The sequence below is a fragment of the Bombus huntii genome, chromosome 18 (genome assembly GCF_024542735.1).
Source record: "Bombus huntii isolate Logan2020A chromosome 18, iyBomHunt1.1, whole genome shotgun sequence".
Classification (NCBI taxonomy): domain Eukaryota; kingdom Metazoa; phylum Arthropoda; class Insecta; order Hymenoptera; family Apidae; genus Bombus; species Bombus huntii.
The window spans coordinates 1,518,631-1,533,411 of NC_066255.1; the positions used below are offsets into that span (position 1 = coordinate 1,518,631).

The 14,781-nt window shown below is 40.3% G+C and overlaps 1 protein-coding gene and 1 pseudogene across 1 annotated transcript in view; one reads left to right on the plus strand and one right to left on the minus strand.

Moving 5' to 3' along the window:
• LOC126875441 (uncharacterized) overlaps nucleotides 1-14,781 on the plus strand; it is a 299,435-nt gene that overhangs the window by 148,873 nt on the left and 135,781 nt on the right. The gene's annotated exons all lie outside the window — the stretch shown is intronic.
• On the minus strand, nucleotides 8,414-8,513 carry LOC126875651 (U6atac minor spliceosomal RNA; annotated as a pseudogene).

Below are 14,781 nucleotides of genomic sequence, written 5' to 3' on the forward strand. Positions count from 1 at the left end.
TTTGTCGTGAATCGTGTGACTTTTTTGAATTTTACGTCTTCTATTTGCAAGGCTTGTAGGTCTGTAAGTATTTCTGTTTCGGTGTAGCTATTGTCTAAACCTTTTAACAAGTATGTATGGTGTTTCTCTGTTTTGGGTGTGCACGTGTAGAAGATTGTGTTCGCTGAGAGGAGTGTTTGTTTTGCTTTATGGAAGTCGGGTAGGTTTCGGAGGTAGAGTGCATGTTTATCTGAGTGTATTCTTTTAATATGGAACTGATTGATGCCCGCTACTTTCTCTATGAGCGTTACCGTGTCCTTTGGGTCTTGTAGCGTTATGTTGATAGGCGGCGGTTTGTTATCCCTTGTAGTGGATGGGGTACTCGTACGCTCCTCCGCGGAGCATCCGGTGGGGCGTCCGTCAGGTGCTCGGTCCCCCCTTGGCGATGCTGGTGGCGCCGGGCCTCCTGGGTTGTACGATGGGGTGTGTCGCCCCTGCGGCGCCGATTGTTCCGATGGCATGGTGGGACCGTGCCTTCCCATTTTGCCTCCTAATGTTTCTTTTTTCTTTTTTATTTGTTCCAGCGTTGAGCTCGAAGTGGGGTAGTTTGATGGTCCCGGTTCTGGATGAGGCTCTGGTTCAGATTGTAATATACTGAATCTGTTTTTTGTTATGATCGCTGGAGGCGAGGTAGCTCTTGTGGGCTTCATGTTTTTCATTTCGTTAGCCTTTTCTTCTTGGCTGGAGTGATAATCTACAACTGTGTTTCCTAGGATGTTTACTAGTCTTTTCGTCCTGGCAACCAGGTTAGGTTGTGGGTTGAGTTTCCGCGTCTTTTGAGCGGGAGGTCTTAAACTATTGTTGGTTTCCTTGGCTGTTTTTTGTGTGATTATTTTTCTCTTGATGGCTTTTTTTATTGGGTCTACGGTGGGTTCCGTTTCGTTGCTTTTGGCTTCATTATCGGCAGCTTCTATCTTTTTATACAGTTTTATTTTGTCTTGTTTTATTTTATTTTCTTTTTATTCTTATTTGTATTTATAGAGATGATGTCAATGCAGTATTTTTCACTTTTTGTCACTTTTTGTCACTTGTTCCTTCTACTTTAGTGAATGTTAGTCTACTTTGACGCGCGCACTGAGAGGTCCATCCTGCTCGGCGATCTACAATCAACTGATTTTTTTTATAATGTGTATTGACCAGTAGATGAATGTTATATTGGTATGTTGTTCACAATAAACAACGAACTTTGGTTGTGGGGTGGTTTAGGCAAAAGTACCGGTACATGACGGTACGACATAGCCATACAATATTTTGTGTGTCGGAATTACATTTTTTTAGCTTTACAATATATAAATTGGATTTAAGTCGCTGTAGAACGGTGCTTATATACGACATTGTTTTTTTCTTTCTATCTCTGTCCTGAAAACCTGGTCGCAAAAACAGGACAGACAAGAATGAGTGCACTCAACTCGATTTGAGCGTTGGCTGAAATAAATGGTTTTATTATTTGCTTTTGCTGAAGCGATGTTCACTTCTAGGAAAACTCTACATCTGCTTTAGTTTTTTTTTTTTTTTACTTATTTATTAAAATTACAATCAATTCTCGCGCTGAGAATTTTCAGTAATATCTTCTTTAGTGTTTAGTTTTTTTTAGTCCTCAAAGCCATCGAGTACTGTTTAGCTCAATTTTTTTTTTTTATTTATTTGTTAAAATTACAATCAATTCTCGCGCAAAATAAATTTGATGGGCCTCCCAGCCTTTTCTAGGAATATGCCATGCACAGATGGTACAGCCGCGTATATATATGTCGGGTTTACATTAGAATTAGGGTTAGGGGCGTGAAACGAATCTTCGTTTGGGTTACACGTTGTCGCTATGCAATAGAGAAGACATTGACTAGTGCAAATACGATTCTTATAGAACCGGACAAGTAACCGTGGTAGTTAGGTACTCGAGAAACTAATGATCCTAGGTTCCATAACGAATCCGCGGTCGACGGGATGATAGATGAACGTGCTCACAAAATTCACTGGTCGTAAAGAGTTACTCTTTTCGTCGATGAGATGGCAAGAAAGAATGACATTCCGTCCCAACAATGCCACAGAGGAAAAGCTATGATGGGGTGTGTCTTAGGACACGAGATCATCGGATTCGTCGAGAAAAGCCTTCGTTCAGAAAGTAAGGGAAATTGGCGTTGCTGCTAATTGGTCAATCTCCATATCGGTGGTTAGAAAAAGATGCTAGCCGCCCTCGAGGGAAAGTTGCTAGTGGAAGACGCCGTTCGTTGAAAAATAGGTCTCCCCTATTTTCCCGTAGTTGGGACGAAGACTGTTTGTCTGTTTGAAGGACTTTAATTGGCTAAATCTTAAGATTTATAATAGGCCCTCGGGCTAGCTGAACATGTACTGCGGAGACGCATCGACATCTGGCAATCATCTTACTCGAAGAATAGGGTCTGCGTGTAGCGAGCTACCGGACAGAGACAGTTGGAATGTTTACTGTTGAGTGTTACAACTATTTCCTTTTTAAGGAGAGCTATAGAATTATTCCAATTATTAGCTAGACAAAGCGTTCATCCCGTAACCGCGGCTACGTTCGGCGACTGGCTGTCGCCTCGAGCCCAAGCTCATTGTCACAACTCTCGAACAATTACAATCGGATTGAATAACTACAATTGTTTAATCACAGCTATAGTAGACTCTAGGTTACAATGTTACGGAATTATCCAAAATTCGAAAGGCTCCGGTGTTCTTTCATCTCCGACATATATAACCTTGGTTATGAATATTTTAAATCGGCACAATAATTGTTAAAAGTATATATCAAACATTTGTCGTACAGTGTTGAAGTGGTTACCACTTCTAAGAAAACTCTACATCTGGTCTTTTTTAGTTTTCTCAAGCACTGAAGCCATCGACAGCGTGTAGACAAAAGACTGCGACGAAGTCAGGCCATAAACAGTAGACAGACGACGTTGGCTTCGGGGTTTTTCAGTTATTAGATAATACAGCTAGCGTGCGGATCTGGACCAGCTCAAATTGTATTTTTACTTATTACACTTCTATTTAAATATATTTTCTACCTTACAATTTATCCACGTGTTTTCTCTGTTTACACACCGAATAACCTCAACAGGTTATGGGCCCAGGGCTGTAAATTGCAAGGTAGCAACGTGAAGTGAATAAAATTGTTAAAGTGTTGTGCTTAGTAAAATAAGGGATAGTGCTAAAATGGAATCAGCAAGTGCGAAGGTCGAGATGTTACGCGGCGAAGAAAATTGGCTCCAGTGGCGTTTTGTTATGCGTACACTTTTGGAGGAAGATGACGACCTGATCAACGTGTGTGAAGGGAATTTGTGTCATCCAGGTAACAGCGCGGAGAAAGAAACCGCTCGTGGAAGACTTTTGAAAGCAGATCGATTAGCGAGAAAATTAATCGTGACCTCAGTAGGAAAGAAACCGTTGGATCTTCTTTTATGTTGCACGACAGCACATGAAATGTGGAAAAAGCTGAATACAGTATATGACATGAAGTCGGATGAGAATTTAAATATGGTCCAGAAGCAGTTCTTCGATTTTAAATGGGAAGAATCTGAAAATGTCTCTTACAACCTATCAAAGTTGGAACTCATAGCGGCGAAGATGAAAGCCCTTGGGAGTGAAATTGGCGAGAAAATGCTGATAACAGGCATTTTATCGGTGTTACCAAACAAATTCGATCATTTTCACAGTGCGTGGGATTCCGTGGAAGAAGAAAAGAAGACCTTAGACAGGCTTAGTACCAGGCTGATGACGGAAGAAATTAGATGGAAGAAAGAAGACCAGGAAACATCGGTGGCACTGGTAACAAAAGGTAATAATTATAAAAGGGAACAGCAGAAGCAGTCAAGTAAACGCGAATACGAGAAACAAGGACCAAGTTGCTTTAACTGTGGAAAAGTTGGCCATCTAAAGAAGGATTGCTTTAAATGCTTTATATGCAAAAGGAAAGGCCACACCAGCAAAAACTGTTTTAAAAATAACAAAAGAAGCAACAGTAGAGACAACCAGGAACCTAGAAACCAAAATCGGGATCACAGCGAAATTGGTCTATTAGGAAGTACCTCAGCGATACAAACGGCAAACCCTGATGTTTGGATAATCGACTCAGGAGCTACGGATCACATGACGGGACGACGGGAATGGTTCAGCGTTTTCGAAGAATTCGATAACACGGTGAAGATAGAGATCGGCGATGGTACGTTCATGGATGCGTGCGGCAAAGGAAAAATCAGAGTAGAGACTTTTGTGGACGGCAAATGGGTAACATGTACAATGAACGATGTTCTATACGTACCAGGTATGAAAAGAAATCTGTTTTTGATTCGATCTGTCGCAAGAAGGGGCATAGATTTTTGTATTTCAAAGGAAGGGACCAATTGCATATTTTTACAAAATCAGAAAATAATAGCAAGAGGTTCTGTTATCGGAAATTTGTATAAAGTAGATATGCGAGTTATCATACCGTCAGTTTGTAATTTTAGCAATAGAGCGGAGTCAAACGCGGACACATTGCAGTTATGGCACGAACTATGTCATCAGAACATCAGACATGTTAAAGAATTCTTAAAGAATTCAAATATGAAAGTTGTAGAGGATAATAACTTTTTCTGTGAAGGTTGCGCGTACGGGAAACAGCATAGATCGAGTTTTCACGAGAAAATCAATCGGGCGACTAAACCTCGCGAAATTATTTATACGGATGTATGTGGACCTATGGAAGTCGAGTCATTAGGCAAGAATCAGTTCGCTGTGGAGTGCCGAAGCGTGCAGACGTGTCTCTAGTGCCCAGCGTAGTCCGAAAACAACACGTGTCGCTCAACTGTCGAAAGAGAACACAGCTAAGTGTCCCTTACCCTTTAGGGAGAAGAAAATCTCACGCACCTAACCCCAACTCGAATACTAGCCTCACAGCCTCACGACTAGTTGTTCATTCCGAATTAACTAGCTCGATGATGGCCCAGCAACCGCGACCAGGCTCTCCGGAGCAGACTCGCAGCTACCCCGCGCTACCCCCCCCCCCCCGTGGCAGAAGTGTAGCAGAACTCTCCGCACTAACGACGCTAACACTACAAAGAAAAGAAAAATAGAAACAGCAACGCAAATAAACACATACAACAGGTTCGCCGTATTGGAATTCTCAAACGACGCCGTGGAAATCGTAGAACCACCAAAAAACCAACACTCACAGAGAATCCCCCCTCCCCCACCAATATTTGTGGATGACGTCATCGACATACAGACAATGATCAAGTCCCTAGAGAGAGATATCAGCAAGGAGGAATATAACCTTAAGATAAGCAACAATAAAGTTAAAATACTACCGACGAACCCAGAAGCTTACAGAAAACTCACCAAGACACTCAGGACCCTGAACGCCAACTTCCACACCTACCAACTCAAACAGGAAAGGCCTTTCCGGGTGGTCCTACGAAACATACACCACTCAGCAGACATAGACGAACTAAAATACGAACTCTCAAAACTCGGCCACGAAGTCATCAACGTAAGTAATATAAGGCATAGAGTCTCGAAAGACCCGTTATCCTTATTCTTCCTAGACATTAAACAAAAACCGAACAATAAGGAAATCTACAACATCAGTCGCCTAATGAACGCGATAGTAAAGATCGAACCACCGCTCGTGAAAAAAGAAATAGTGCAGTGCAAAAGGTGCCAAAGGTACGGTCATACGCAGAAATACTGCAACCATACTTTCCGTTGCGTTAAATGCGCAGGCACTCACTCCACTGACCAGTGCGCCAAATCACCGGAAACCCCAGCGAAATGCATCCACTGCCAAGGGGACCACCCTGCCAACTACAAAGGCTGCCCAGCATATAAAATACTATACACGAACAGGTACCCTAAGCTCAGAGCAAAAGAGGTATCCAACCAAACACCCAGCCCGCCGAAATTCACGACTACCCCAACCCCCTCAACCAACCAAACACCCAGTCCTACCAAATTCATCTCCACCTCAACCTCCTATGCCCAAGCAGTACAAGGCATCCAAAATAACCCGAACAGCCAAAGGAACCTTCCCCAAAACAGTGTCCCCAACCCACCTAACACAGACAACTCCTCAAGGCTTGAAAAGCTAATAGAGAAACAATCGGAGCAAATAAATTACTTGCTATCGCTACTAACACTCATCGTGGAAAAATTAGCACGCCCCGACTCAAAATAAAACCAAGGCGCATAGCACTCTGGAACGCCAACGGTCTAGCGCAACACAAACTTGAACTAGAACTCTTCTTAAAACACCAGCAAATCGACGTAATGCTCGTATCGGAAACCCACTTCACCGACAAGAGCTACCTGAAAATAAATGGTCACAAATTCTACCATACTCAACACCCCAGCGGAAAGTATGGCATGAAGGACTACTATACAAACTTAAAAAGATCCTACCCCACCCCTACTACTCCATCCTAAAATCTTACCTAACCAATAGACAATTCATGGTTAAATGCCTAGACGCCACTTTCGCAACATTCCCAATAGAAGCCGGCATACCCCAAGGTAATGTCCTCGGACCCCTACTGTACTCCATCTACACTGCCGACCTACCTATATCAAACGATATAACAATAGCGACATTTGCAGACGACACAGCGCTATTAGCTACCCACGCAGACCCGGTAATAGCCTCATCCACTCTCCAGCGAAGTCTCGACTCCATGGAAAAGTGGTTTCACAAATGGGGCTTCAAAGTCAACGAAAAGAAATCCTCACATGTAACCTTCACGCTCCGAAAACAAACCTGCCCCCAGGTCACCATCAACAATGCAACAGTTCCTAGCAGGGACACAGTCCGATACCTGGGCATGACCCTGGACAGGCGACTAACGTGGAAGACACACATCTCAGATAAAAGGAAGCAACTAAAGGACAAACTAAAAAAACTCTATTGGCTCACGGGCCGACGCTCCAAACTAAATTTACAGAATAAAATTACCCTCTACAAGACCGTAATAAAACCTGTCTGGACCTACGGAATCCAACTATGGGGAACAGCAAGCAACTCCAACATCGAAATACTCCAACGCTTTCAATCGAAAACGCTAAGATCCCTAATTGACGCACCTTGGTATGTAACCAATGAAACAATACACCGCGACCTCAAGATACCCACCGTCAAAGAGGAAATAGCAAAATATAGCAACAGATACAGCAAAAGAATCAACAAACACCGAAACCCCCTAATCACTGGACTACTCGATACGACGGACCAGATTCGCAGGCTGAAGAGGCACTACCCGCTAGACCTAAACGTTAGATTCATTTAATTATCCAAATTAAGCATATGCACTTACTTATAATACTTATAAATTGTACCTATCTATAATAAGTATTAACTTATTGTAAATAAACAGCTATGTCACTGCGCCACGCCAGAAAAATTACTGAAAATTCTCAACGCGAGAATTGATTGTAATTTCAACAAATAAAAAAAAAAAAAAACTTATTACACTTCTATTTAAATATATTTTCTACCTTACAATTTATCCACGTGTTTTCTCTGTTTACACACCGAATAACCTCAACATACAGTAATACGCATGATCGGTAAATATTTCTAATGCTAATCTATAAATCTAAGGAATCTCAGAAGATAAATGCTTTAGATGGAATATATCCGGATTTGCAGATAACTTCTAGATACTGTTCAGTTTGAAAACAAAGACAAGGAATATATGGATTATGTGGAACATCTCGTATCTTATTCCAAAAATTACGAGCTGATGTGGTACATTCTACGTGTTGGTTGGTTTATTAAAGAGAGGAGTGATAAAATTGTAACAGTCAGTGTATATTAAAATCACTTTAAATACAAGTACAAAGATAGTGTATGCCAGTTGTAATCGTCGCACCTTCAATGCTACCGTTCAACTCTACGCTTGCTATTCCACTGTATGACCTGTTATAATGATTCGTTATAATGATCGTCCTAGAAAGGACGTTCGTCTATTCGTATCGAACGATGGTATTAGAAAAATTTCAGATGTAACTCCGGATGACGATTAGAAAGAACGACGATAATGTTTTGTTCGGAATTTGTTTACCTTTAGACCTAGCGAAGCAAAACAACGCTGTCACTCCAAGGCACAACAATACGATCCGCCTTAAACGTATGTAAGTACATCTCTGACAATCGTCTGTTCCAGTAGCAAACTGTAGACGCAAGTATATTGCAATCAATTTCGATCATGTTTAAGAAATGTCGACAAACTCTTTTGTGTCTTTTCAAACGAATGAAACTCTATTAGAATATATTGCGAATAAATGTGTTCTGTATTTTTGTGCAGCATGCAAAGTTTAAAAGGATATATTAATCCTTTCTTGTTATTTATACAATTGATATACAATATAACACGTTTGGATATTGATCAAAAATTCATTTTTTATGAAAATAATCTCACCTAACCATTTATATATGTGTTCCATCCTTGTCTATGGGAGTGTTAAGCATGTCTCCTTCCGTACTACAAAAAAAATTTTTTTTTTTTTTACGTGGAGGAAATCTTCATAGACACCTTACCACCCTGCGGTCGCGGGCGGAAGGTAGTGCCGGATTCTTACCGGCTAAAACCTCCACGAACGGGACAGTGGTACCAGCGCGAGCTGATCGTCGGAGGACACCGCCCCTGTGTGCTGAAGAACACCAAGTAGCATCTTTAACCAAATATTCCTAGAAAGTACACCCAGAAGACACGCAAGGGAGGGGCTGGCCGCTTGCCTGTTTGTATATTCTAAGAGAAATTTTGGTTTTTCGTTCCCCTTTTTTTCTGTCCTTCCATGCCGAGGATTCGAACTCGGGACGCGTCGTCTTCAGTTCTGGGCTTTAACGAGCGTAGCTGGCTGCCCCGTCGACTTTCTGGCTGATTGGAAAGGATTTGATTCTTAATCTGGCAATGTATATTAGGAAGTATTCTAATTAGCCTCTTGAAGGAGATGTATATTTTTCATAGCCCTCTCAAAATATAAGGGGTAAAGTTATATAATTCCCTTAATTAAATCATTATTATTAAGTTTATTATGAAGCGCTGAATAATATATTTTTGCTGCTATTATAATTCTTGTAGTAAGAGATGGCCGTTCTAAAAGAATTCCTGCCTCTACTAATGCGCTTATTTTCAAGATGCCTAGCCATGCGTTTTCCATCGCACTGGCAGAGATTTTATAACGTATGGGATTAGCATAAGTTATAAATAGGTCTAATTAATAATTTATAACAGAAGATTTTAACCTCAAGATTTAGGTCAGATGCAAACGATCGAATTTTAATTGGATTTTGTTATCTCTCGCTTAGCGTTCTGTATTATATACGTGCGTTTTAGGTTCTTCTTGCTATTTTAATGTTTCCATGTTTGGATGGGATATTTTCAGATGTTCTTTTTCTTTTTTTTTATTATTTAATTTGTACTTTACAATTTGCCCACATTCGGCAAATTTTTCTAGCTTATTTTCAGATGTGAACGTAGCGAAGGAATGAGTTTCCGTTTTTAGCGTTGTTAGCAACAAACAAAATAGAAAATGGGTTCGAGGACATTTTCTTGTGAAACCGTTAATTTCTTTCAGAGAGGACACATACACTTCTAATTTTAACATACAAATACCTATTCGTAATGTGGGAGAAAATAATTCTATATGTGCTATTCAGCAGAATTGTTTATAACTTCCTTAAAATCCTTCATTTTATCACATAATACATAAAATCATTCAATCTTTAGCGGAGGCTTTTTCCACATTGAGAAGCAACGCGGTGCAGTATTTTCCACCTTCCGTTGATCTAATTACGTCGCTGGTCATTCTGTGTATTTACTTTACTGTATTCTGATTCTTCCTGAATCTAAATTGTTGGCCTAGGATTAGGTATTTAGCTTTTGGCCGGATAGCCAGCTACGCTCGTTAAAAAACAACGGAAAAACTAAACATTATCGGCACCCACTTTTCCAAAACACACACACGAAACGACCACATGGGTCGAGAACGACTGAACAGCATTATCATCGCCGAAACAAACAAACTCAAAAATAAAATAGAACAAGGCATAGCGCAAAATAAAACAGTTTGCACATTCTCAAACGAAAACACCTCGGACAACCCCAAACAACCAGAACCAGAAATAAACTACTTTACAAATTACAGCCAACTAAATATAATATTCTCCAAACTAAACAAGAAAAAATCCTACGGCTTCGATGGCATGCCAAACATTTTGCTCAAACGCTTACCTAACGAAATAAAATGGTACTACACGGTACTCTTCAACAATGCGCTAAATAACACGTATTTCCCCGGAAAATGGAAAAAGGCCAAATTAATAGCCATTACAAAAAAATAAAGACGGTTCATCGCCTGCAAACCTACGACTTATAAGCCTCCTCCCCAACATAAGCAAAGTATTGGAAATAGTCATAAACAACCCCCTAGCCTCCTTCTGCGCAATAAATAACGTAATCCCAGAAAATCAATTCAACGCAATTAGAAGAAAAACAGCAGTTACCCCATCAGCGACATCTACAGCCAGCGCAACAATTATCACGAACAACACTTTTACACCTAAACAATAAGAACAGAACTTCAAGAACTTTTTGACAAAATTAACGATTACTACTATACATGGAAACTAAAAATTAATGCTACCAAATGCGAAACCATACTGTTTAGATCCACGTCAAGTGAAAAAGGCCCAATAGAAAGAGAACACTGTAAAAAATTCCAATTAAGAGGAAAAGCAAACGAAGGGGAGCTCATACCACACAAAAATTGCGTAAAATATCTAGGCGTAAATATAGACGACAAATTAAACTGCAAGCAGCACCTCGAAATTCAACTCTCCAAAGCCAGCAAAGCATTCTAGAAAACGAAAAGATTATTCTACACCAAGCGTCTCAACAGCAAAGTAAAAATCCTGTGCTACCAAGCACTAATCAGACGGATCATAACCTATAGCTGCCTAATCTGGTACAACGTATCAGCTTCCCTAATGGAAAAAATTCGCATATTCGAAGGAAAATGCATCAGGGCTTGCCTGAGTACTTACAGATTCGAACACAGCAGATTCAAAAAATACGTCAAAAATAAAAGAATCTACGACTTAGCCAACAACCACCGCATCGACTGCCACATCTTAAAACAAGTACATAACCTAACGAACAAACACACACCACACTAAAGAAATAAATCAATCAAATTCGAAGATGGTATCCCACTGGGGGTAGCCATCCACATGTTATATTATTATGCCACTAAGCTATAATATTTTACCAAATGTCCTACTGGACAAATTGTAAAATGTAAATAAATAAATAGAAAGAAAAGCATCTCAAAACTAACAAGGAGCCACTTCGCGCAAGCTGCAAAGATAAAACAAAATAATTTAATCTTCGGTTGCTTATTTCCAAACGATTCGTATTACAAAAATACACTGACAACAGGTTAGGCCCCCCCCCCCCCCGCCCGAAGCGTTTTTATACCTAGACGAAAGAAACTATCTCCAAGACCAAAATAATATCCCAATAATATACCATATAAAAAGAAAGATAGGGATTAAAACAATACTCTACGAGAAGAACTTAAATGGACAAACCGTAGACACTAGGTGGAGATACAACATGGCCCTTCCCCAAAAAGACACAGAAGACAATCACAGAAAAAACATAAAAAAATTGGTGGATACCGAAACCATAGTAAAAAAGAGAATAACAAGAGAAAGAGCCACAAAACGGCAACGCTCAAATCTCCCTCCGTATAAAATAGTGTGAATATTGTAAACTTTGTAAATATTGCAAATAATTCTACAGGACACCCCTCCCTTCCCCGCCCCGACCACCCTCACCGACCCCTTTCCAAAATCCCACAGCACCTCCAAAACCGAATAGACTAACGAACTGTCCTGTTTTTGCGACCAGGTTTTCAGGACAGAGATACAAAGAAAAAACTACATCGTATATACGCACCGCTCTATAGCGACTTAAATCCAATTTCTATATTGTAAAGCTAAAAAAATGTAATTCCGACATACAAAATATTGTATGCCTATGTCGTACCGTCATGTATCGGTATTTTTGCCTAAACAGTCCCACAACCAAAGTTCATTGTTTATGGTGAACAGCATGCCAATGTAACATTCTGTTAAGGTATAGAGAGGAATCGGAAAAGTAAATGATTTACTTTATTCACAACAGCTATACATATATATGTCGGGTTTACAATAGAATTAGAGTTCGGGGCGTGAAACGAAACTTCGTTCGGATTATACATTGTCGTTATGCAATAGAGAAGACATTGACTAGTGCAAATACGATTATTATAGAATTGGACAAGTAACCGTGGTAATTAGATACTCGAGAAACTAATGACAATGATCCTAGGTTCAATAACGAATCCGCGGTCGACCGGATGATAGATGAACGTGCTCACAAAAACTAAGTCGGACGCGTAATATTCACTGGTCGTAAGGTGTTACTGTTTTCGTCGATGAGATCGCAAGAAAGAATGACTTTCCGTCCCAACGATGCCACAGAGGAAAAACTACGATGGGGTGTGTCTAAGGACACGAGATCATGCGATTCATCGGGGATAGCCTTCGTTCGGAAAGGAAGGGAAATTGACGTTACTGCTAATTGGTCAATCTCCATATCGGTAGTTAGAAAAAGATGCTAGCCGCCCTCGAGCCGCAGCCACGTTCGGCGACTAGCTGTCGCCTCGAGCCCAAGCTCATTATCACAAATCTCGAACAAATATAATCGGATCGAAAGACGACAATTGTTTAATTACGCCTATGATAGAATCTAGATTACGGTGTTAGGGGATTATCCCGATGTTCCAAAGGAGAGGCTTCGATGTCCTTTCATCTCCGACATATATTACACTCTGAAGACCTCGATAACCTTCTTACACGCACGATTGTTGTCAACAGACTATTCTAATAGATTCTTCTAACAGCTACCAATCGTCTTTTGTCTCAACTGAGCCCTCGACGTCCTCTGACGCTTACGCACACATTCACATGTACAGTGTAAATGTATCATCTATCTAACACATTCATCTACTGGTCAATAAACATTATAAAAAAAAAAGCTACACTCGTTATGGCCCGGGACTGAAGACGACGCATCGTGAATTCGAATCCTCGCCCTGGATATATTTCCAAAGGATGGAAAACCCAAAATCTCTCTCAAAAGCTAATATACGACATCTCCCATATGCGTTGTGTTGGTACTTTCCGCGAGTGCTTGGTAGAGTTGCTTGGTAAGCACCCCAGGGCCGACGACCACTCACACTTCCGACCATGTTTCTACCATTTTGACTGTGAAGATCTTAGTCGGTAAGAGTCCGGCCGACACACTACCTTCTGCCGCCGCCCTGTGTCCCCCGGTCGGCACGATGGAGAGGTAAAAGGTTGTCTATGAGAACGTTCTCCACGAAAAAAAAAGAAAAAATAAAAAACACTGACAATCACTAACAACTAAACGAAAGGACAAAAAGAAAGAAAAACATAAAAAAACAAAAAAGAAAGAAAAGAAAAAACAAAAGAAAAGAAAAAAAATTGTTTTTTAATGCGGACGAGGGAGATGGTGGTCTGGTGGCCCTGGACCGCTCCGCCCCGCCCGCTATGGGTCAAGACTTTCAGGGAGGTGGCGCTAGCGGCAATGGCGTCCGCTAGCGCCAAATTAATCAGTTAGGAAACTTTTAGGAGAGTGCACCAGCCGTAATTTGCAAGAGGTTCCGTGGCATTCCATTTTAGTCGGTAAGAGTCCGACACTGCTATGCTGCTGCAGCCGCAACAAAGCGTCCATGAGCATTTCTCCACGTACAAAAAAAAGGGATTTAGCTATTATTTCATCCATTCATCTTTTGTCAATTGTCTTCTCTACTATTTTGGATGTTGGATTCCATAGTATGGATCGAAGAATCGAATAGTTTTAATATCAACATATACATTCAAACTATAATATATTAGGTTGGCAACTAAATGATTGCGGATCTTGTCATTACCACTTAATGGCAAAATCCGCAATCACTTAGTTGCCAATCCAATAATACACGATTCTTCTTGTTTCTATCCTATCCATGGCTTGCAGAGAATTTCTGGAAAAAGAAAGTTGGCTTGTCTCGTCGATAGCTGGTTATGGAATGGTTGGAAGAGTTTTTGTAAAATTCCTGTGTGGGAAATTATAAGAAAGGTTAAAAGCCTGACGCTGCTGGTGGTGTCTCTGATACTCGTATGATTCGACATTTACGTTCGGCTTAAAGCCATCCGTTCTTAAACGATGGTGGAAAAAATGATCCTGGTTAAATACTACATAACAAGGTAAGACACGACACAACATACGATTAACAGATTCAAAGAAAAGCCAGAATACAATATAGATATAATTGGAAGGAAAGTTACTGGTTATAAGCGGATGGTGGTATTACATTCTTATTTGCTTTTTCTAACACTATCTGTGCACGTTTCCATATCTGTGGAAAATTCCCTAGCCTGAAAATAAAAATCTTACTCCTTTGTCCGGAATTTCTTTTAATATTTTTGCTGTTATTATATCGTATTCAGGTCTTTTCCGTTGTTTCTTTAAATTTTTGATTATTGCTTTCTTTTATCATTTCTGCTTAAAATTTGTTACTCGTTAATGCAGTCGATATTTGGTTCTTGTATGTTTAAACATTGTTAACCATTTGGCTATAAACCGAATAATAATATAAATGGATAATAAATGGCTGGTGATAATTGGAAGAAATAATCTTTTT